The 25,745-nt window shown below is 39.9% G+C and overlaps 1 protein-coding gene across 5 annotated transcripts in view; it reads right to left on the reverse strand.

Moving 5' to 3' along the window:
- The window catches only part of hdx (highly divergent homeobox), a 152,018-nt gene extending 140,676 nt beyond the window's left edge, over positions 1–11,342 (reverse strand). For 3 of the 5 annotated variants that reach the window (XM_063060463.1, XM_063060465.1, XM_063060458.1), the window contains exon 1: positions 11,024–11,342. The gene's annotated coding sequence lies outside the window, so the exon portion shown is untranslated. Of the gene's footprint in view, positions 1–10,875 lie in introns of all 5 variants that reach the window. The other 2 variants (XM_063060464.1, XM_063060462.1) reach the window with 1 other exon arrangement.
- Between the last annotated feature and the right edge of the window lie 14,403 nt (positions 11,343–25,745).

The following is a 25,745-nucleotide window of genomic DNA, read 5'->3' on the forward strand; positions in this document are numbered from 1 at the left end:
TGGAAGCCCAAGAAGAGCTTATTCGTAATCTCTGGAATACTCTGCCCCAGACTTGTGGAAGCGAGCTCATAATAGGTAAAGAGGAGGTAGATAATTTTTTCTAAAAAAAAGACTAATGGAGTTGAGTGTTATGAGGATCTGTCACAGAAGATGAACCAATGTCCTAGAGTAGTTCAGATATGATCATACACACCAGTTTTAAACGTCCAAATAATCCATTTAAGCTATTTTCTTGTGCTGTTGTACTTTGTCAAATTATTTCTAAACAGAGACTAATACCACTACCCGCCTGCATTTAGTCGATAGTTGAACTACTCTACATATTTTTTTCTCTATGACCAAAAACTTATGGAGGCACAGAGAAAATATGAAAATTAACAGAACTGTGCAACAGTCTTAGGCACAAGTAAAACAATTCTGTAAAGCAAAGATGTTTTCAAAAATAATAAAATAATAAGTTTCTAAATGTCAAAAAATATACTACAAGGAGCAGTAAACAGTGTAAAACTAAATCAAAACAATATTTGGTATGACCATTCTTTGCCTTTAAAATGGCATCAATTCTCCTAGAGACAGTCATGCAGTTTTATAATAAAATTGTCTGGTAGGTTGTAAGCAGCTTGGAAAACTTGCTACAGTTCTTCTGCAGACCTAGGCTATCTCACTTGCTTCTGTCTCTCCAGGTAATTCAAGAAAATGTCCTGCCAAAGGGTTTCAGCCCAAAACACCAGCATTTTGAGTATGTTATTCAGATATGCAGCATCTGCAGATTTTCTCTTGTTTGAGATCAGCCTCCACGACGTTGAGATCAGGGCTCTGTGGAGACCATTTATCTGTTGCAGACCCCTTATTTTTCTTTTCAATGAAAATTCCTTATGACCTTGGCCGCGTGTTTGGGGTCATTGTCCTACTGCAGAATGATGTTGGGACAGATGAGACACCTCCCTGATGGTATTGCGTAATAGATGAGAAGCTGCTTTTACTTCTCAATATTGAGGATTCCATAATTCTGACCAGATCACTAACTCCATTTAGAGAAATGCAGCCCCAAAACTGCAGGAAACCTCCGCCATGCATCACTGTTGGCTACAGACACTCATCCATGTAGTGCTCTCCAGGTCTTTTACAAATTGGCTTCCGTTTGAGCCAAAAATTTTGAATCTTCACCTGTCAGTTCAAAGCACTTGCTGCCATTGTTCAGCACCCCAGTCACTGTGGCTTTGTGTGTCTCTTGGCTTTGTTTCCACTTTTGAGAAATGGCTTTTTGACAGCAACTCTTCCATGAAGACCATTTCTGACAAGACTTCTCCAGACTACAAAGAGGTGTACTTAGGTTCCAGTGGCTTCCGTGAATTCAGAGCTGATAGCAGTACTAACCTTCTTCCCAATTAGAAGGGATGACGGATTGATGTATCTCTTGTCTGTCGCACTCGGTTTCCATGGCTGACCACTGCATTTCTGGTCCTCAACCGTTCCTGTTTCTTTCTGCTTCTTCAGAACAGATTGGACAGCACACATTAAAACTCCTGCCTGCTGTGAAATTTCTGCTTAGGAGACCTTGTTGATGCAGGATGACCACCTTGTGCCCTTTTGCTATGCCTATTCTTGACATGGTGTTAGAAAAAATGAAGGTTATACTGTCACATCTGCCACACCTTCACCTTTTAGTTTGGGTGCCCTTTGCCCAGCTTGATTTCTCTTCATCCATTTCTGTTTCAGTTAATCAGTTTAGTTCATTCAACTCATTACATCATTGATCATTAGCACATTTGTTATCTTTGTTTAATCATGTACTGGGCTATGTACCTATAGAGTCATCAAGTTTTTAATTTGGAAAATGGTCTATTGCATGATATGCAACTTTCTTACAGAAAATACAAAAATTTCTCTAACATTTAATTTTTTGGAAAATGAATGCTTGGAAATCCAAATTTGCTCTTTTCTACTGACACACTAATGCAGAAGACAAAAAATAAACATCTAAAACAACATTTATATAAAAAACTAGCATGCCTTAGACTTTTGCACAATACTATACTAGATCAAAACTGAACCATCAGAGAAAAACTGAATAGGCCCAGGATCCTAGCATAAACATCTGAAAAGTTTTGCTGGACAGTACAATCCATTTTGATGATGCAAAATATTAAACTATTATTGATTAACCTTTACCCAATGGATTCATTTGCCTTAGATGGGCTAGATACAAAATGTTCACAGGATCAATTGTTGGAATTCCCATGTAAAAGAAATGATTCAGAGGTTAAATTCTTAGACCATGACTTAAGAGACCTGAACTGACAATCCAGTGACGAGTTAAAATCCACCATGCTATGTGTGAGATTTAAATCCAATTGACATGCAAGTTAATTTTAATAAGACTGTACTAATGATGGTGTTCATGAAACTCGTGTGGTACGGTAGCGTTGCAGTTCGCACAATCGCTTCGCACTACCACCTCTAAGACTGCCATTCAATTCCCAGCACTGTCTGTAAGGAGTTTATATGTTTTCTCCATGACTGCATGGGTTTCCTTTGGGTACCCTGGTTTCCTCCCACATTCCAAACACTTAATTAGGATTACTAAGTTGTAGGCATGCTATGTTGGTGCCAAAAGCATGGCAACATTTGCAGGATGCTCAGCATAATCCTCACTGATTTGATTTGACACAAACGATGCATTTAACCATGTATTTCAATGTACATATGACAAGTAGAGCTAATCTTTAACTACTTTGTAAAATTTCTTAAACTGTTCCAAAAAAAACATTTGATTCAAAAATGCCATTCAGAAAAGGTAATCTGCTTCTCTTGTGTTATCACTTCACAGTAACAGCAAGCCTGCTGCTCTTTGAACAAATCATTCAGTTGAATCTGTGTAAAATTTCCAACATCAGTTCCCTTGGCATTTAAAAGGTCAAAATTTATAACATCACTTAGAAAGAAAATTAAAATTTTATCACAATTGCAATTAAGGCAAATTGATCACGAAAAGAGTATTTCTCCATGATGTATTCACGGTATGTTCTGCAGAACTACAATACAAAAATAAGAACAAAACAAGACAATTGGACCAAACACTCCTTCTCAGCACTTTGGCTTCTATCAGGCCTCTGCCACTCACCTTAGTTAAATCAGCAAAATCTTTTGTTCCCTTCTTCGTATGCTTCTTCAACGATCTTACATCACTTTATGCAATAGTTTATCATATATTCTAATCACTATTTGTGCAAAGAAATTTCTCTTGAATTCTCTACTGGATGTTTTGGTGACTACTTTGTATTGCTGATCTCAAATTATACTCTTCACCACAACAGAACTTATTCTCTTCACTCTATCAAAAATTTTCAGATTTTGAAGATCTCTATTAGACTTATTTTTCCAAAAAATACACAGAAGATCCAACACATCCTTTTTAAAAGGTGATATAATCTTTACAAATTTACTTTGTGCTTCCTCAAATATCTTTATATTTCATAATACGGCAAAGAGAACTGCAGACAGTATATTTCTTAATTTGCTTTAACCAGGGCTCAAAATAGGTTAAGTACAACTGCCATCCTTTTCAATTCCATCCTTCTGAAAATAAATCCAAATATGTGTTACTTTGACGGCTTTGCTACCCTCTCACACAACTTTTAGTGCCTGGTGCAGTTGTAGTCTGACCCTATGTCCAGCAGGAATGTCGTATTTCTTATAATACCTCTTCAGACCTATAAAGTATGTTCTATCTGGCATTTACTTACATTCCACTTCCTTTGCCAAATATTTGCCCATTCTGCGAACTTATTCATGGTTTCCTAGGATCTGTTCCTGTTTCATACTGCTTATACTTCTTTCCCAATCGACATCCACTATAAGCTTAGAAAAAGTGTTCGATTCCAAAGACTAAATTTCTAATGTAAAGTGTGAGCAAGAGCAACCCTAGCACTGATCCTGATGGAATATCATTATCATTGTTCTTTCACTACAAATAGCTACCAATTAATCCCATTCTTTGCTTTATACCCTGCAGCCAGCCAGAAATCTCTTCCACAATGTATGTACTGACTCCATGTTCCACAACTACGATGTATTAGCTTATTGTAGACAGCATTATCACAGATCATTTGAAAGTCTAGGTAAAATTACATCAACTAGGTTGTTAACTCATGAATAATTGACACTGCCACAGGTACCCAAAAGGAAGTTTTCCAGCAGTAATTCTCAACTGAACACCGACAAATTGCATCCCTTTGAATTAAAGCATATTTGATGCTTATTTTTACTACCATCAGTGTGAAACAAACTGTATTTTTACCAACACTAGCTTTTTAAGTATAGGGCATTAGTTCAAAACTTGTTACGTAGCTGAAGTGTAAATGCACCTGAAAAATGACACCTGTTACTCTAAACAGAATGCAGCAAATTTTAAGATTTATACAGCCAGCTGAATTATTGTCCAACTTTCCACCTTTCAGTTATATCTAAACTTCCAGTCTTGTACAACAAGCTAGAACTAATACAATTATAATATGTTTTGGGTGCCTGTGATAGTTCACACAAGCCCTGCATACCTAGAATCTTTGATTCATCACTCATTGAAAGATTTATTATTGGTGCCTCATCAGATAAAAAAAAATGACACCGAGACAAAAGCTGAGGCAACTGAAGCCCTCCGTTGTTCGAGGTTGACCATGGATGTTGTGTGCCAGCTGTCTAAATATTACACAAGCCTGGACAGCAAGCTGTTGCCAACGTAACAGGCTCCCTCCCCCCTCTCTATACAGCTGATGAATCCAAAGGAATGGCAGAGACCAACACAGTTTGACACAAGTGGTGTCGCAAGAGTTGCCAGTCAGCGTTGATCTCAACACGTCTCCTGAAGGACTGAAGATTTTTGCTCGTGGTTTACTCCCAAAGCCTTCCCCAAGAGTGGGTTTGAGATCAGAATTTTCCTTCTTCTAATGAGCTGCCAACCATGGCTGAAGAGTCCCATTTGCCCCAAGTGACTGGTTTTAAGGTGCCAGTAAGGTGCCTTTGTCCCTTCTGTCAGTACAAACTGTTCCACTGGGCTAAGCCACACATGAAAGCCAGGAGCTGAACTTGGTTGTCAGAGGCTATTTGAGACGCACGCCATTGGGAGCATTTAATAGTGGAAGCTTATCCTCACTAGCACCCCCAGCCCCACAGCTCTGACCACCTTAAGAAACCAAGTTGCTCTTAAAGCAGGGACTCAGTTGCAAGAGGCATAGTGACATTTAGGGAACTCTGGCAACTGAAAATGCAGACATCAATATTAATTAACTTCTGAGAGGATAGAATTACTGGAACTGAAAAGGTTCTAGGCTGGAAGTACCTGGGGAGTGATTACAGAAAGCACAGACTTGGAATATAGTTTCAAAATCCCCACCCTCAGGTTGTTTCTTTTAGTAACAATATAGGGCTTCTTGCACAGAGTGAATGGCATTCATTAATAATTAACACGACGGCTTACATAGAGCAGAAAAAGGGATAATAGTTATAAGGATATTGGAATAATCAAGCCTAGGGATAGCAAATACATGAACAAATTTTTCAAAGGGAAGCAGGGGAGTAGTCAAGCCATACTATAGAAGAAAGGACCTTTTAAAAAAATTGTTGGTATGTTATCCTCATAATTGTGGTCAAGTATGACACTCAGGTTGCAAGAACCCTATGCAGCTTCAGATATTGAGCAGGGGAAGGTATGGGGCCAGAAATCAGGGAACATTGTGGTATGGAATGATGATCAAACTTTCATTTTTGTAGTTGTTTTGGAGAAGGAACTTTGAGCAAGTATTGGATGTTAGCCAACTATTCTAACAATTAAGAGATAACAGAGACATCAAGAATGACAGTGGGATGCTGAAGAAAACAACACATATTTTAGGACAGAAAACAGATACAACTCCAACTACAAATACCCAAAAGTAATCCTACAAATGTGGTCCCATTCAACCAGATAGCGGTAAGAAGTATTCACAGGAAGACAGAATTATGAGTGATTTATATGACATGAAATTTGTTGTTTTGCATCAGATTTGTGGCCCTGCTGGTAAAGAATGGCATCAAATCAGTAGAAAGACATGACATAGGATCGGAAGATGTTGAATCCTTCTGGGTTGAGTTAAGAAACTGCAAGGGTAAAAAGACCCTGATGGCAATTACATACAGGCCTCCCAAAAAGTAGCTGTGTCGTGGACCACAGATTACAACAGGAAATAGAAAAGGACTGTCAAAAGGACAATGTTCTGATAGTGATGGGAGATTTCAACATGCAGGTTAATTGGGGGAATCTGGGTAATGGATCTCAAGAGAGTGAGTTTCTTGAATGCCTATGAGATGGCTTTTTAGAGCAGATTGTCATCAAGCTGACTGAAATGAACCAGAAGTGAGTAGGGAGCGAAAGGTAAAAGAACCTCAAGGAAGAAATTTGATAGGGAGAAAGTAAAGTCTGACTTAGCAGTATTTCAGTGGAGTAAAGAAAATTTCAGTGGTATGACAGAGGAATTGGCCAAAGAAAATTGGAAGGAGATGCTGGCAGAGATGACAGCAGAGAAGCAATGGCGTCAGTTTCTGGAAATAATGAGGAAGGTGCAGGATAGATGTATTCCAAAAACAAAGAAATACTCAGATGGCAAAATAGTACAACCGTGGCTGACAAGGGAAGTCAAAGCTAATATAAAAGCAAAAGAGAGCGCATACAGCAAAGCAAAAATTAGTGAGAAGACAGAGGATTGGAAAGATTTTAAAAACCTACACAGAGCCAACTAAAAGAATCATTAGGAGGGAAAAGATGATATATGAAAGCAAGCTGGTAAACAGCATCACAGTGGACAGTAAAAGTGTTTTCAAGTATGCAAAAAAATAAAGGACAGATGATAGTGGATATAGAAAAAGAGGCCAGAGAAATAATAACAGGGGTCAAGGAGATGGCAGATGAACTAAATGAGGATTTTGCATCAGTCTTCACTGTGAAGACACTAGCAGTGTGCCAGGTGTTGAAAGGTGTAAGGGAACAGAACTGAGTGCAGTTACTATTACAAGGTAGAAGGTGCTTAAAAAGTTTTGCTTTGCTTAAAAAGCTGAAAGACCTAAGGGTACACAAGTCACCTGGACCAGATGAACTGTACCCTAGGGTTCTGAAAGAGGTAATAGTAGAGACTGCAGAGGCATTAGTAATGATCTTTCAAAAATTATTGCCCTGGCATGGTGCCAAAGGATGGAAAATTCCAAATGTCACTCCACTCTTCAAGGAGGAAAGCAGCAGAAAGGAAATTATAGACTAGTTAGCCTGACTTCAGTGGTTGGGAAGACTGTACCTCTTCCTAGAGATGCTGCCTGGCCTGCTGCATTCACCAGCAACTTTGATGTGTGGTGGTTGGGAAGATGTTGGAATCAATTGTTAAGGATGAGGTGACACAGGACAAGATAGGACAAAGTCAGCATGGTTTCCTTAATGGAAAATCTTGCCTGAAAAACCTGTTGGAATTCTTTGAGGAGATTACAACTAGGATAGATAAAGGGGATGCAGTGGATGTTGTATATTTGGACTTTCAGAAGGCTTTTGACAAGGTGCCACACATGAGACTGCTTACCAAGTTAAAAGCCTATGGTATTACAGGAAAATCATTGGCATGCTTACAGCATTGGCTGATTGGTAGGAGGCAGCGAGTGGGAATAAAAGGACCCTTTTCTGGTTGGCTGCCAGTGACTAGTGGCGTTCCGCAGGGGTCGGCATTGCGACCGCTTCTTTTTATGTTGTATATAAATGATTTAGATGATGGAATAGATGGCTCTGTCATCAAGTTTGCAGATGATATGAAGATTGGTGGAAGGGCAGGTACTGTTGAGGAAACAGGTAGGCTGCAGAATGACTCAGACAGATTAGGAGAATGGGCAAGAAAGTGGCAAATGAAATACAATGTTGGAAAATGCATGGTCATGCACTTTAGTAGAAGAAATAAATGTGCAGATTATTTTCTAAATGGGGAGAAAATCCAAAAATCTGGAATGCAGATCACCCTAAAGGTTAACTTGCAGGGAGAGTTGGTAGTGAGGAAGGCAAATGCAATGTCAGTATTCATTTCAAGAGCTCTAGAATACAAATACAGGGAGGTAATGCTAAGGCTTTATAAGGCACTGGTGAGGCCTCACCTTGTGTACTGTGAACAGTTTTGTGCCCCTCATCTAAGAAATTATGTGCTGGCGTTGGAGAGGGTTCAGAGGAGATTCACAAGGATGATTCCAGGAATGAAAAGGTTATCATACAAGGAACATTTGATAGCTTTAGGTCTGTACTCACTGCAAGGGGGGGAATCTCACTGAAACCTTTCGAATGTTAAAAGACCTAGGCAGAGTAGATGTGGAAAGGATATTTCCCATGGTGGGGGAAGTCTAGGACAAGAGGGCACAGCCCCAGGATAGAGGGGCGTCCATTTAAAACAGAGATGCGGAGAAATTTCTATATTCAGAGGGTTGTGAATTTGTGGAATTTATTAACACATGCAGCTGTGGAGGCCAGGTTGTTGGGTGTATTTAAGGAAGAGCTTAATAGGTTCTTTATTGGACATGGCATCAAAGGTCACCGGGATAAGGCCAGGGATTGGGGCTGAGGAGGGGAAAAAATTGATCAGCCATGATTGAATGGCGGAGCAGAATCGATGGGCCAGATGGTTAATTCTGCTCCTACGTGTTGTGGTCTTATGGTCTAAAGTGGTTTCTTGATGCTGGCACATTATTAATAACCGCCAGTTCAATACCATGGTAAAGGGTAGAAATGAGGAGCCTTTTGGTACAAAATCTATGAAACTTTAGAGGGAGAAAAACAAATATGGAGGAAAGTCAATTGAAAGGCAATTGAAGAGCAGGAAAAAAGTCAGATAACAATGACCTTGATGGGAAGTTGTAAGCAGCTCATTGGGAATAAGGTGGGAGGAGCATAGCGGACAAAATGAATGGATAAAGAAAAGACAATAAAAAATCAAAAGTTGTTATTATAAACAGCCAAAGTTTTCAGAAGTTAGTTTGAAGTGGACAATGTCAAAAATTCAACCTTGGGAAAGCAATTTATTACCTGTGCCTGTACTGTTTTGATTTGGTGTCAAATCATTTTGATAAAGAGCCAAATAGATTGGAAAACATTTATATTGAGTTAGAGCAGCTGAACTAAGGTTATAGTGAGGGTAAGTGAATTAAATTTACTGCCCAGTGGTAGGAGCATAATAACAATGCTATAAAGACAATTTGAGTACCCTTCTGATAAGAGTTTGAGGCTGGAGCAGGAGAATAAACTTAAAACACAGTTTTCTATGTAAAATACCACTTAGCATCAGCATAGTTTACCATGACAATTTTGAAATTATCAAAGGTGTTACCCAATATCACATGAGAATTTCAATGGGTAAGAAAAAGGTACAAGAAGGAAACCTGCATGGGACTTAGCAATCAAAGCAATAACTAGCTGTCTTTAAGTTAACTAGATGCACAAGTTGCCTCCCTACTCCAAAGTCAGACAGGTGCATGCCAAAGACTACAATAAACTAAGTCACAATGTATTCTTTTTATGAGTACAAGAAGTCAATTAGAAAAAGTAAGATCACAACAGTCCCAATCCCATTAAGAAACTCAACCCATTTCCAAACATAACCCTTTCATTGTGATAATTATTACAGAAATTTATCCTTACTCCTACAGCTATACCACAACAAGACAATGGAGAGCAATATGCAGTGGGGCTTTCTAATCCTAGCTACTGTAATTGCCATTTACTTTCTTTACAATACAAATAACTATTTTACAATAAGGCTTTGACAAAAGGGTTAATTTATTTATAATTTTAACTGCAGTATTCAAGGAGCATAAAAGATTGAAGCAAACAAGTTTAGAAGAATCAAAACCTACATTGCCGTGCTTTGAATTAGATCATGTTACACAATAAATTGTATGATGTGTTTTGAATCAAATCATGCTGTGCAAAATGCTATTCTATCAATTACATTTCTGAGCATTAAACAAATGCCGAACTGCATTGCACTAAATTACAGTTTATTGATTTGTTACATCATGCCAAGTTAATTTGCACTGAATTTTAAGAGATTATGTTGTGGTGAACTTTATATTCCGATTTATTAGATTACTCTGCAATGGCACAAAGTGCTTTCACTCAACAGTTTAAAATGATGCTAAATTGTTCTGTTATTCATGACATTCTCTACTATAATTAAGCAAAAAACAATAATTCTGTCGCACTGTGTAATGCATTAAACTATATTAGTCCCAGCGTGCGACTGCCCTATATAACAATGCAATGTTTTGCGCTTCGTTGTATTTGTATGTGCTGAACAACGTTTATATTGCACATAGAGAACGTGTTGTACTCTCTCGGTTTGTATTATGTAGTGTGGCATTAAACCAGATTGTGTTTTGGTTACTCTCGGATCATTCCAGAACATTTTGAGAAACATTACTGCACTCCGCGTTAATTAAATGGGTTGATTACCCATCACAACGAGACGGCTTGGCTGTGTTTGACAGACAAGATGTTGTCCCCTCCCCCACACGTGCCGCCAATGACAGCCATCAGCCGCACTGCGCATGCGCAGAGCCGAACGCCCGCCCGGCCGGGCCGCGCCGCTCTCGTGAAATCTTCCCTGAGCAGCCTCGCCGTCGCGCGCGCAGGGGAGGGCTGGGAAGAGTTGGAGTGAGGAGTGCGATGGGGTAGGGTCGGGCAAACAGGAGGAGTGGCGGTCGAAGGGGAGGGGGTGGCGGCATGGAGCAGTAGCGCGGGCTAGTTAACGGGAAGTTTGCGGGTGGCGGCGCCATGACTTGATTTAGGAAGTCTGAACTTGAATATTCAATGGGTGGATGACCTACCAGCAGCCGGCGGGCAGGCCACGCTCAACTGCCAACTTTAGCCACTTTTACCGACCCTCCTGTCCACCACCGCAACCCGAGAAAGGCGCGGGTTGAAAAAAAAACTTCTAAATTCAGTTGAATTCATGGTAAAATCAGCTGCGCGTACCTTGAAGCCCTGCAAAAATCAGAAGAATATCAATTCAGCAGAATTCTGCTCTCCGAGCCAGACAATAAAATCAACCACGTCCAATCACACCTGCTCTCATGATCATGACGTACATGGCAACATCAGCCAATGGCGGCCCGCCCTGCGCTGAACCCACCAAATGACTCGAGCGCCGAGTGCGCATGTGCGGTCGGAAATAATCTTTCTCGCCCCGGGCGTGCTTGCTCCGCGGTGCTGGGGCCCGAGCAGGCTCCAGTGTCTGAAACAGAAGTATTACACTAGATTCCATTAATCGAGGCTTCAGAGTGTGCATAAATCATGAGGAAACGATTAAAGAGATTTGTGGCGTGACTCAAGTTCATTGCTTACAAACTTTTTTTATGTCATAGCCCTTTATGTTTTTCCCCCGATTGACACCATCAATGTTTTTATATATAATATAACCTATTGATGCTAAAACAATACTGTTAAACATATCAATTGAAATCAAGATTGAGTGTTTTTGTTTCTAGATCAATTTATCAATTTATCTGAAGAGGGTTTTGGAGTTCTTGAGTGCTGTAGTCACCGGACTTAAGAAGAGTTCGAGGGTATCTCTGAACACATGGAGATATTTAAACAGTCGTATTAGTTTAAAGGGTATTTTATCTTTGGTAAAAGTTAATTTCTCATTTGTAATACCTTAAGTATAGTTACAATTGAAAACAAATTGATGCATATAGAGCAGTAAGTTCAGAAGAAATTTCAAAGGGAAGACTGAGGAAAGAACAAAAGTGCAAGTTTTACAAAGTATCTCACTTTACTAGAAATTAGTAATTGTAGGGCATTTGGTTCTTGAAGCCTGGGCATAGTTAATCCTCTATGTTGACACCATATTCATACTCTCACCCCATGCACCTTGATCTTTTTTGTGTGTTTAGAAATGTATCCAGCTCCTTAAATAAATTCATTTGCTTGGCCAAGAATGCTGTGGGTTCAACATCCTTGAGTGAAATTATTTTTCCTTATCCAAATTCTGACTTTCCAGCCAGGAGAAACAACACCCAGTCTTGCAATGGACCACGCGCCTTCTTAATAGCTGCTGTACTTGTGTTTGCTTTCAGTGACTGATTTACAAGTTATCTGGGTTCTTTTGTACATCAACAAAATCAACAGAAGTTTGGGAAACTATCACCTTTAAAATATATGGACTTTACATTATCCATATTATACTGTATCTGTTCACTCACTCAGCTTGTCCAAATTGTTTTGAAGCTCTCTTCACAACTGCATCAAGTTCTATAGTCAGCAAACTGAGAAACAGGAATTTTTGATTTGCTCATCAAAATTATTGTATATTGTGAACAGCACTGATCTGTGATACCCAATAGTTACCACTTGCCATACAAAAATAAAGACCCACTTACCTTTACACATTGTTTCTTGTCTATCAGCCAGACCAGATATTTGCTTGTGTGTAAAACTAAAACCTCACTCGACCACTGCAAATCTGAATCTTGGTCTCAATGAAGGGTCTTGGCCCAAAATGTTGACTGTTAATTCCCCTCCATAGATGGTGCTTGACCTGTTGAGTTCCTCCAGTATTTTATGTGTGTTGCTTACAATTTCCTGCATCTGCAGAATCTTTTGTGAATAAAGACAGAATTTTTAACATAAAAACAGAATGCTGTCTAACATACAGAGTAACCCAGCATTTTCTTTTTTTCTAATTTTTAATTCCCAGTTTTTTCAGTTTCTTTTAATACCTGACTGAAACACAGTACACACAGTTGGCTTTCATTAATCCAGCCTGGTAACCATCTGTTTCGAGGAAGCAGATTTGCGGAATCGGTAAGTGGGACAGAAGACACATTGCGAGTAAGCATGTTAACTATTTAACACTATGTCAAACGAGAACTTATCTAAGCCACATAAGTTACAGAATCTACATCACCAAACATTCAGTAATACTACTTCTAATTCAACAGGTACTTTGTTAAGACCCCAAGCTACACAAGTACAACACCGAACATTCAACAAACAGGTATTTAATGAAGTGTGCACATGGGCCCTCTTATCTGCAGCACTTTTTCCCAATGGTTTTTCAAGTCTGATTGTGATCGGTTTGATGGGAGCCCTTAGCTAAAAAGAGAGAGAGTGTCCCACACACACTTTTATTATACCCCCGGGGGTGGCTAAAATCAGAAGCCGGTGCCATGGCAGGATAGCCAGCCAATGGTAGAAAGCTGATAGGAGCAGTCAGTGACCGAGAAGGTGAAAACGAATTTCGACTGGCAGATAAGTTAACCCTTCATGTTACACCATCACCTTAAATGCATTAGTGCAGTTATTTACAAGAAGCAAACCTAGCCCAATTCAAATCAAGCCCAAATACTTCATAAAATTGTTACAGAATGGAAGGAGACCATTGAGTCTGTTGAATCTGTATCAACTCTGGAAAAACACAAATCTTGGCCCACTCGCCAGCCTTTTACTTTGTCCTGCAGTTCTTTTTCCTTTCAGATATTTTTCTAGCTCTCTTCACAACGTTTCAGTTGAAGCTTCCTTCATTGCTATGCCTGGCAGTGCATTTACAGACCTTAGCCATTTACGACTTTTAGCATGTGTCCAGTTTTCTCCTTTTGCCAATTACCAGAGTGCACAGTGTGACCCACCACATCCAAACCAAAGTTCTTGCCCATTTACACCAATCCCATTTGTCCGCATATTGTGTGAGTGCCAATTTAAGGTGTTTGTCTAAATGCCTCTTAAAGTTGCATCTGATTCCATCATTTCCTCTGACAACATGTTACAGACATTACCCACCCTCCTTCTATGTAATAAAAAAGGTACCACTCTGTATGAAGTAGACAGCTGCACCAGAATTCATGATTGGGTGCCAGTGCTATTAATGTGCCTTTAGTACTAAAAAAAATTAGTTGAAATGCTTCAAGAGACAGGAACAATATGATGGGTGCATCAGAAGCTGTGGGAATCCATTCAGCCCTTCCAAGCTTGTTCATTTGTCCATAACACAGCCACTTGGCTACTTCTGCTGCACTCTGGAGTCACCTTACAAAAGTCTATTGCCCTCAGGCTTTAAAGCATCTATACTCTTTTTGGAGAGAGAATTATGGACATCTCTACTCCATTTGATCTCTCATCCTGAATCTATTCATTGCTGGTTTAGTCAGTAATTTGTTATTTGTGCATTTGAGTCACCTCCCAAGCTTTTAATACATCTTGTTTGTAATTAGAAGTTGTTTCTTTCTATTTACTCTGTGTATATCTACATAATTTTAATTACCTTCATCTCATACTCTTAAAGGCTTCTTTGTTCCAAAAAGAATGACCAAAGTTTCTCCACGCTAGGCATGTAACTAAAAATCCTCTCCCTGGAATCATTTTGGTGAATTTTTTTATATCCTCTTTAAACCTTTACACCTTCTCAAAAAGTGTATTGCTCAGAAATGGGTGCTCCAGTTGTGGTTGAACCAGTGTTTTACAAAGATTCATCATCGCTTCTTTCCTTGTATATGCAATGTAACTCTTTCTGAAGTCTAGGATCATATATATATTTATTTAAAAGTATATAGATACTTTTTAATTGTTGCCTCTACCTGCCCTGAAAGTTTTGATAAATTGCGGACACGCAACTCTAGTTCTGTGGTATTTTAGTCATTTCAGAATGGTACCCTTGGCTTTATATTGTCTCTTTTCACCCTTCACACTAAAACTTCACATCACTTAATTCATCTGCCATCTGTCAGTCAATTCTACCTAACTTTGTATTGAAGTTTACTTGAAATCTATTATATACTTCTTCACAGTCTCTACTACCCCCTCCCAATTTTGTGTCACCTTCAGATTTGGAAACTGCCCTGAACACTCAAGTTCAGGTCATTAAAATATTATTTTCAGCATCGAAATAGGCCTTTCCACCCACAATGTCTGAGCTGGCAATCAAGTACCAACTTTTCCTTAACCTGTAGCCTTCTGTGTGATAGCTTTTCAATGCTCAACTAAGTGCTACTTTAAATGTTGTGAGAATACCCATCTTCTCTCCCCCTCCCCCTAGTAATGCATTCCAAATTTCAGCCATCGGTCTTTCTTAAACTCCCTCAGGTCCCATACCACCAGGTTCAAGAACTTATTACCGTCCAATCTTCAGGCTCCTGAATCAGTGTGGAAACTTCATTCATTTCAACACTGAACTGATTCCACAACCTATGGAGTCAATTTCAAAGACAACTATAACTCAGGTTCTTATAATATTTATTGATTTTTTTATTATTGTAATTTTTTTGCTTTTGCACAGATCTTTCACACTTCAGTTGTTTGTCAGTCTGTGTAGTGTTTCATTGATTCTATTGAATTTCTCTGCTCTACTGTGAATGCCTGCAAGAAAATAAATCTCACGTATTTTGTTGATGAATTATTTTGAACTTTGAACCAAGATCTCTCTATCTCTCAGTAATTCATTAATCCTCACAAAATACACCACCTCTCATATTTTTCAGAATTAAGTTCCATCTGCCATTGCTCTGCCCATTTAATAAAAGTTATCCAAACACAAGGGGCTACAGATGCTGTAATCTCAAAAGAAAATCAAAGCACTGGAGGAACTCAGAAAGTCGGGCAACATGGACGAGGATGATCAATATCTGGGGTCGACACCCAGAATCAGAACTGAGAGGCAAGGTGCAAGATCGGTTATATAAAGAGATTGGGATGGGGAAGAGATGACGGTGGTGAGACAGGGGCTGACAGGTGGTACATGGAACTAGGTGAGGAGGGAGATGACTGGGCAAATAAAGCTAGTTGGGGAAGGGTTGAAGTTAAGAGACAGTGGCTGATGGGTGATAGGTAGAGACAGATAAGGGAAGAGAAATAAAGGGAGCAGGTGAAGTCAGGTCGGGAGTGGAGTGTGGAGTTAGGGGCAGGACCATGATGTTGATAACTGGAAGCTGCAAGTGCTGAAATCTGATAAGTAATGAAGATGATCTGGAACCAGACTAGGGCAGAATGATGGGCAGGTGCAACCAGTTGGAAAAGAATAGGAGACCTATAAGTTAAGTGTTTAAGTGATAGGCAGATGGCACCGTAGTGGAGGGGAAGGAAACTGAGTGGCAGAGGGAGAATGGGGCTGGGAGAATCTAGGTGAATCAAAAAGAGCAAGAAAAGAGCAGCAGGCCTTCAGGTTATTTGAAATTGTAAAATTCTATGTTTATACAGTAGGGTTGTAGATGACCAGATGCTGTTCAAAGATGTATATCCAACTCCTTTGATTTCATCTACAGCATTTAATGGTCTTGATGTGGATTTTTCTACATCTGTAAGACCAAATGTAGACCAAGCGCCTGTTTGTGGATCATCTGTGCTCTGTTCACAATGGACAATTTGAGTTCCCATTTGCATGCCATTTCAACTTTACTCCCCATTCCTGCACTGACCTGTCTATTCTCAGCTTTCTCCACAACAAGAGTGAGGCCAGATGCAAAGCAGAAGAACGACAGCTCAGCATAATCAACTGAATTACATAATTGCTTTGTACTATTGAGGATCTTCACTAACAAGATGTACTGAAAAAGCTTCTCTCCAGGCATGGTTTATTCTGGAGCACTTTGCAATATACTACAGCAGAGATGTTATTGAACCCTCTTGCCTTTGTTATATATTCAACCATATTTTTTTCTTTCCAATATTTTTATTAGTTTCTACATAGAAGAATACAAAGTACAAGAAAGTATATATAAAAGGTCAAAAAAGATTTTTAAAACTACCAATTACATTATATCTATTCATAATAGCAATCGAATTAACCCATATTCATGTAAGTTAATCAATAGTTATATTGAAATATACTAGTTTATTACAAAAAAATCTAACCCCTACCAAGACTGAAGCTGTTTATTAAGGAGAAAAAAAGGTAAAATACCTTCTTATATAGTAAAAAATAATAATAGCCAACATCTGAATTTAAACAATGACTTGAAGGTTTTGAAAATAATTCAGAAAAGGTCCTCACAATGTTTGAAAGTCTTGACGAGATTCAGAAATTGAACAATGAATCTTCTCTGAATCTAAGCATGACATAATGTCGCATAGCCATTGAACATGAGTAGGAGGAAAAACATCTTTCCATTTAAACAAAAGTGCCCTCCTAGCTATAAGAGAGCTAAAGGCCAAAATATGTAAATCAGATGTCTTCAGCTTGATTTTCTATCCTGAGGGCCATCAGAAGATTAGGCTTAAAATTAACTTTGAAAAGTAAAGAAAAAGTTTGAAAAATTTCCTTCCAATATTTTTCAAGACTCGGACAAGTCCAAAACATAGTAATTAATGAAGCTTCTCCATTATTACATCTGTCACAGTAGGGAGATATATCAGAATAAAAACGAGATAGCTTATCCTTAGTCATATGAGCTCTATGTACCACCTTAAACTGTATGAGAGAATGGTGAGCACATAACAATGAAGTGTTAACCAGTTTAAAATTTTCATTCCAAGTTTCCTCAGATATTGATGTCTGTAAATCTTTTTCCCAGAGATTCTTAATTTTGTCCAAAGGAACATTCCTCCTCTCCAGTAACACGCCATAAATATTAGGTATTGAACCATTATGAAAAGGTGACAAATTGAAAATTATTTCTGGTAAATTCTAATCTGAGTTTATAGGAAAAGTGCATAATTGAGATCTTAGAAAGTCTCTGATTTGTAAATATCTGAAAAAGTGAGTTTTGGGTAGGCTATATTTAGCTGACAATTGCTCAAATGAAAAAAGATTTCCTCCAACAAACAGATCCCAAAAACATTTAATACCCAACCTGTTCCATTCTTTAAAAACAAAATCAGTCATGGAGGGTTTAAAAAAAAGTAAGCATAAGTGGGACTTGAAAGGGAAAATCTCAATAAACCAAAGTGTTTTCTACATTGTATCCAGACCCTCAGAGTATGTTTAACTACTAAATTATCAGCCATATTTTTTTCACATGGGGTGGATCAAATTTGCTGTCAACTAGATTCTATGACAGTGAAAGCCTCAATAAAGAGCATACGTGTCCAAATCAGGCTGAAGTTTGTTGCAGATGCTTCAGCTGTTTGCACACAATTGGTCTCCACTGTCGGAATGGGTTCGGAAACTTCTCTTTGTGTTAGTTGCTTAATTGTCCACGATCCCTTCATGTTGACCAAAGTCTATGGCTGTGCTTTGATCTAAATTGCTGGTTGTGAAATTCTGCTGTTTTTACTCTCAGTACACTTGTGGACCTTGCTGTATGTAATTTGGCCACCTTAGCACTTCATTTCTTTGCACACGTGGTGCTATCCTTCTACATTCCTAGCTGAAACAGCAATGATCGGCTGGCCTGATGGTATCAGTAGAGTAAGGGACATGTGGCCAGACAGTGAGGTTACCAGTTGTGGTATAGCATTTCTGTCAAAAATAGTTCGAGCTTTTGGATCTGTTCTGGAACAGTCCCATTTAGCATGATGGTACCAAGAAATTATAGATCTTTTTACTGCTAAATTATATAATTAACTGAATTTATATTTCTAAGTTGAAATTTAAACTCAAGTATCCAGATCATTTTTTTAGGATTATTAGATACTTAGTCCAATAATTAAACCACATACAGTAGTTCCTACTCTCCCATATTTAAAAAACACTATATCTTTTTCTCCAGTTTATTGAACCGTAATAATGACTTCTCTCCCAACTACGTTTTGCATTATGTATGTGTGTTGTATGTACAGTTTGTGCACCCTCATCCGGAGGAATGTTATTTTGCTTGGTGGTATACATTTGTACAGTTGAATGACAATAAACTGAACTTGTACTTGAACTTGAAGTGTCAGTGAGTTGACCTGCTGAATATTTCCAGCATTTTCATTTTGCATCTCAGACAGTTCCAGGATCAATCACTTGAATGTCATACTATAAGATATAGAGCATTGCTCAAGAATTTTAAGCCTTGGATCAAACCTTGGACTATCACTCACATACTTCCAATTAGTATGAATTACAGGTGTCAGCTTGGCATACGCATACCAATTTTGCCATTGAACCAGATGCTAAAACTTGTGTCCTGCCCCATGACTTGAGAAAATAATCACAACTACTATTTCAAAGTAACACTGAGATACTTTTTTTAGATTATGAGAACACTCAGTCCTCTTTTATTGTCATTTAGAAATGCATACATGTATTAAGAAATGATACAATATTTCTCCGATGTGATATCACAGAAAACAAGACAGACCAAAGACTGAAACTGACAAAACCACATAATTATAACATATAGTTACAGCAGTGCAAAGCAATACCATAATTTGATGAAGAACAGTACATATGCACAGTAAAAAAAAGTCTTAAAAGTCCCCGAGTCAATCAACTCCCGAGTCCCCGATAGCGGCGGCAAAAGGGAGAAACTCCCTGCCATAAACCTCCAGGCACCGTCAACTTGCCGATACCTTGGAAGCAGCTGACCCCAGCTGACCCCGAGTCCATCCGTCGGAAAACTCTGAGCAGCCTCTCCGATACAGCCTCCTGAGTGCCATCCTCTGCCGAGCGCCTTCGACCTCTCCCCAGCCGCTGAAACACGCAAAGCCGAGGATTTCGAGGCCTACAGCTCCAGAGATTCCGGTCCCGACACAGTAGCAGCAGTAGCAAAGCAGACATTTCAGAAGTTTTCCAGATGTTCCGTTACGCACTCGCGTCCGTCTCCATCAAATCAGAATTGTGCACTATTTTCGGGTCAGTAATTCATGAGAATTAGGAAACGTTAGAACACATTTTAGATAGATATTGAAACAGGGAAAAGATGATTTAAAAAAGCATGTTATTGTGTCGAAGATAGAAGTGATTAAGTTACAAATAGGATAATGGTTCCAAGCAAGGAGTTCCCTCCAGTATTCGCTCAATGGAAGAATGTGCTGGAATAGACCAGGACTACAATCATGCCACTCGGATTTGGGCAATATAAATATATTTTTTTTCTTTTACTTTGTAACTGTATACCTTTCTAAAATTGTAACATATGTGCTAAGTGCTGTTGGGAATGTGTGTTGCACCTTGGCTTCGGAGGAGCGCTGTTTCATTTGGCTGAATGAAAATTCAACTTGAATTTGAAAGAGGAATGTTACTAGCACAGGAACAATAATGCTTTTTATCTCTTTGCTTGCCACTTTTTTTCAGGAAAACAGCATTTAGCTCACACTACGTATAATTTGTAGCTGGCTGGTGGTGTAGTGCTTCAGCACCAGACTTCGAGGCCAGTGGTCCTTGGTTCGAGTCTGGCCACCTTCTTGCATGCCATCCATGCTGGATTGAGCATCGAGCTAACAACTTGGCCTCTTAAAAAATAGGCAAATGCTAAGGAAACGGCAAAAAGAGGCTGCCTGATGCGCCAGAAGGTGTGAAAAGAAGCAACATGTAATTTGTACACTGCACTAAATAAAACTTGCATTTATATCTGCAAAATAAATCATAAAGCATTTTTGAAACTAGAAACATAGAAAGCCTACAGCACAATACACCTTAGAACTACCTAGGCTTACCCATAGCCCTCTATTTTTCTAAGTTCCGTGTACCTGTCCAAGAGTCTCTGAAAAGACCCTATTGTTTCCTCCTCCGCCACTGTCATCAGCAGCCCATTCTGTAAACAACAATATGAATAGATGAACAAGAGAAAATCTGCAGATGCTGGAAGTCCAAGCAACATATGCAAAATGCTGGAGGAACCAGGCAGCAACTGTGGAAAAGAGTGCAGTCGATGTTTTAAGCTGAGACCCTCTGGCAGAAGTGGAGAAAAAAAGATGTGTAGATTTAAAAGGTGGAGGAGAGAGAAACACAGGGTGATGGGTGAAACTGGGAGGGGGAGTGATGCAGTAAAGAGCTGGAAAGCTAATTGGTGAAAGGTCTGGAGAAGGGGTAGTCTGAAAGGAGAGGTCAGAAGGCCATCGAAGAAAGGAAAGGGGGGGAGGAGCACCAGAGGGAGGCGATGGGCAAGCAAGGAAATAAGGTGAGAGAGGGAATAAGGGATGGAGAATGAAGAAGGTGGGTGAGGAGCATTACCAGAAGTTCAAGAAATCAATGTTCATGCCATCAGTTTGGAGGCTACCCAGACAGAATATAAGGTGGTGTTCCTCCAAACTGAATGTGGCCTCATCACGACATATTGGAATGGGAATGGGAAGTGGAATTAAAATGGATGGCCACTGGGAGGTCCTGCTACTTCTGGTGGGCGGAGCATAGGTGCTTGGTGAAACAGTCTCCCAATCTAGATTGGATCTCACCAATATACAGGAGGCCACACCAAGAGCAGTGACCCCAACAGACTCACAGGTGAAGTGTCGCCTCACCTGGAAGGATTGTTTGGGGCTCTGAATGGTAATGAGGGAGGAGGTGCAGGGGCAGGTATAGCACTTGTTCTGCTTGCAAGGAAAAGTGCCAGGAGGGAGATCAGTGGGGAGGGACGAGTGGACAAGGGGGTCGTGTGGGGAGCAATATGAAAAGATCTGTTTTGAAAATACTGCAAAGAAATGTTGGCTTGTATACCAGAAAGAAGAACAGTTTGATCAGATGCTCTTCATCAACTACAGCTTGGCATTCAATACCATCATCCCCTCAAACCTAATAAATAAACTTCCAGATCTTGGCCTCAATACATCCTTGTGCAATTGGATTCTTGATTCCTCCCTTGCAGACCCCGGTCAGTTTGGATCGCCAACAACTTCTTCTCCATGATCTCCATCAGTACAGGTACACCACAAAGCTGTGTGCTTAACTCCCTGCTTTACACTTATGACTGTGTAGCTAAGCACAGTTCCAATGCCATATTCAGGTTTGCTGACAGCTGATTAGTGGCTTCAGGAGAAGGAAACTGAAGGTCCATGAGCCAGTTCTCATCAGAGGATCTGAGGTGAACAGGGTCAGCAAAGTTTATATTCCTCGGTGTTTATATTTCAGAGGACCTGTCCTGGACCCAGCACAGAAGTGTAATTACAAAGAAAGCACAGCAGCACCTCTACTTCCTTAGGAGTTTGTGAAGATTTGACATGACATCTAAAACTTCGACCAACTTTCATAGATATGTGGTGGAGAGTATATTGACTGGCTGTTTCAGAATCAGAATCAGGTTTATTATCACCGGCTTGTGTTGTGAAATTTGTTAACTTAGCAGCAACAGTTCAATGCAATAAATAATATAGAAGAATAAAAGTAAAAATAAATAAGTAAATCAATTACAGTATATGTATACAATATTGAAAAGATTAAACATTGTGCAAAAACAGAAATAATATATATTTAAAAAGTGAGGTAATTTTCATGGGTTCAATGTCCATTTAGGAATCAGATGGCAGAGAGGAAGAAGCTGTTCCTGAATTGCTGTGTGTGTGCCTTCAGGCTTCTGTACCTCCTACCTGATGGTAATAATGAGAAAAGGGCATGCCCTGAGTGCTGGTGGCCCTTAATAATAGACGCTGCCTTTCTGAGACACCGTTCTTTCGAAGTGTCCGGGTACTTTGTAGGCTAGTACCCAAGATGGATACTGGCTAGATTTACGACCCTCTGCAGCTTCTTTTGGTCCTGTGCAGTAGCCCCCTCTATACCTGACAGTGATATAGCCTGTCAGAATGCTCTCCACAGTACATCTATAGAAGTTTGTGACTGTATTTGTTGACATGCCAAATCTCTTCAAACTCCTAATGAACTATAGTCACTGTCTTGCCTTCTTTACAACTGCATCAATATGTTGGGACAAAGTTAGTTCCTCAGAGATCTTGACACCTAGGAATTCACTCTCTCTACTTCTGATCTCTCTATGAGGATTGGTATGTGTTCCTTCGTCTTACCTTTCCTGAAGTCCACAATCAGCTCTTTCATCTTACTGACATTGAGTGCAAGGTTGTTGCTGTGACACCACTCCACTAGTGAGCATACCTCACTCCTGTATGCCCTCTCTTCTCCATCTGATATACCTCACTCCTGTACACCCTCTCGTCACCATCTGATATACCTCGCTCCTGTATGTCCTCTCGTCACCATCTGATATACCTCATTCCTGTACACCCTCTCATCACCATCTGATATACCTCACTCTTGTACGCCCTCTCTTCTCCATCTGATATACCTCACTCCTGTACACCCTCTCGTCACCAGCTAATATACCTCACTCCTGTACGTCCTCTCTTCTCCATCTGAGATTCTACCAACAATGCTTGTGTCATCAGCAAAGTTATAGATGATATTTGAGCTATTCTTAGCCACACAGTTGTGGGTATAGAGAGAGTAGAGCAGTGGGCTAAGCGCACACCCCTGAGGTGCACCTGTGTTGATCATCGGCGATCATCAATCTGCACAGATTGTGATATTCTGGTTAGGAAGTCGAGGATCCAATTGCAGAGGGAGGTACAGAGGCCCAGGTTCTATAACTTATCAATGAGAATTGTGGGAATGATGGTGTTAAATGTTGAGCTATAGTCAATGAACAGCATCCTGACATAGGTGTTTGTATTGTTCAGGTGGTCTAAAACCGTGTGGAGAACCATTGAGATTGCATCTGCCGTTGACCTTTTGTGGTAATAGGCAAACTACAGTGGGTCCAGGTCCTTGCTAAGGCAGGAGTTTGGTCTAGTCATGACCAAACTCTCAAAGCATTTCATCAATTTAGATGTGAGTGGCTACTGGGTGATAGTCATTAAGGCAGCTCATATTATTATTCTTAGGCACTGGTATAATTGTGGCCTTTTGAAACAAGTGGGAATTTCCGCCTGTAGCAGTGAGACATTGAAAATGTCCTTGAGCACTCCCGCCAGTTGGTTGGCACAAGTTTTCAGAGCCTTACCAGGTTTTCCATCAGGGCCTTGTGCCTTGTGAGGATTCATCCTCTTTAAAGACAGCCGAACATCGGCCACCAAGACAGAGATCACAGGGATCTTCACAGCTGCAGTTATATTCTTCCTTTCAAAGTGGGCATAGAATGCATTGAGTTCATCTGGTAGTGAATCATCACTGTCATTCATGCTATTGGGTTTTGCTTTGCAGGAAGTAATGTCTTGCAAACCCTGCCAGAGTTGCCATACATCCGATGTCACCTTCAACCTTGTCACAGCTTGGTATGGAAACACCAATGCCCTTGAACGGAAAATCCTGCAAAAAGTAGTGGATATGGCCCAGTCCCTCATGGGTAAATTTCTCCCCACCATTGAGCACATCTACATGAATCGCTATTAAAGGAAAGCAGCATCCATTATCAGGGACCCCCAACACCCAGGACATGCTGTCTTCTTGCTGCTGCCATCAGGAAGAATATAAAAGAGCCTCAGGACTCACCCCACCAGGTTCGGGAGCAGTTACTATCCCTCAACCATCAGAATCTTGAACCAAAGGAGATAACTTCATTCAATTTCATTTGCCTCGTTATTGAAATGTTTCCACAACTAACGGACTCACTTTCAAGGACTCCTCATCTCATGTTCTAAATACTTATTTGTTATTTATTTATTGTTATTATTTCTTTCTTTTTGTATATGCATAGTTTGTTGTCTTTTGCACACTGATTGAATGCTCGGGTTGGTGTTATATCTTTCATTGATTCTGTTATGGTTATTAATCTTTGGATTTATTGAGTATGACTGCAAGAAAATGAACATTAGCTTTGTGTATGGTGATATATACTGTATGTGTAGATTTTTGCAAATAAAACAATGTGAGGCATTTTATGTTTAAGAAAAAATGTAACAACTCATTTATTTTACCTCAAAACTTCATGGAATGCATCACTGTGTAAGACCAGCCTCTTAAAGTAAACCTCAACTCAATGTCAGTGGTTGTGAATTGTGTACATTGCCCTCCACAGGCCCCTTCAGAATTCAATAAAACTGGCCTTGTGAGCCTGTTCAGAGCTCAGGCTGGTTAGGATCCTATGTTCCACGAGTGGAGAAACAGCAGGTGCCTCTGGCTCATCAACAGGTGTGTTAACATGCTTCTGGTCATGTCATGATGCTAGGGACATGGTAGTGGAACCCTCCAAATCTTGGCCTGGTGAAGTTGATCGACTGAAATACATTTGGGTTTGCTCCACTTATCTATGATGAAAGTCTTTTCTCTCCGTTCTAGAATGGGCCATCATAAAGGGACCAAAGGGGATGTTGGTGTGCATCATGGTGGACAAAAACAAACGAGGCAGAATGTAGGTCATCAGGAACACAAGAGTGCTGTATGCCATGATGCGAGGTAGGAATAGGTGCAAAGGAATTAAGATGAAGAGTCCTTCAAAGTGAGCCCATTGGTTGCAGCAACATTTCAATGATGGACAAGTGAACTTGAGTGAAGTAATCCCCTTTGGTTCATAAGCCTGATGGTTGATGGGTAATATCTGTTCCTGAACCTAGTGGTGAGAGCCCTGAGGCTCTTGTACCTTCTTCCTGATGGTTGCAACTAGAAGAGAGCATATCCTGGGTGGTGGGGTTCCCTGATGACAGATGCTGCTTTCCTGCAACAACATTTCATATAGATGTGCTCAACAATAAACTAAAGTAATGGGGAGGACTTTACCAGTGATGGACTGGGCTATTTCCGTTACTTTTTGTAGGATATTTGGTTCAAAGGCGTTGACATTTCCATACCAGGCTGTGATGCAGCCAGTCAATACACTCTCCACTACACATATAGAAAAAATTGTCAAAGTTCTAGGTGTCATGCTGAATCATCAGAAACTCCGAAGGAAGTAGAGGCACT

The sequence above is a fragment of the Mobula hypostoma genome, chromosome 10, assembly GCF_963921235.1.
Source record: "Mobula hypostoma chromosome 10, sMobHyp1.1, whole genome shotgun sequence".
NCBI lineage: Eukaryota > Metazoa > Chordata > Chondrichthyes > Myliobatiformes > Myliobatidae > Mobula > Mobula hypostoma.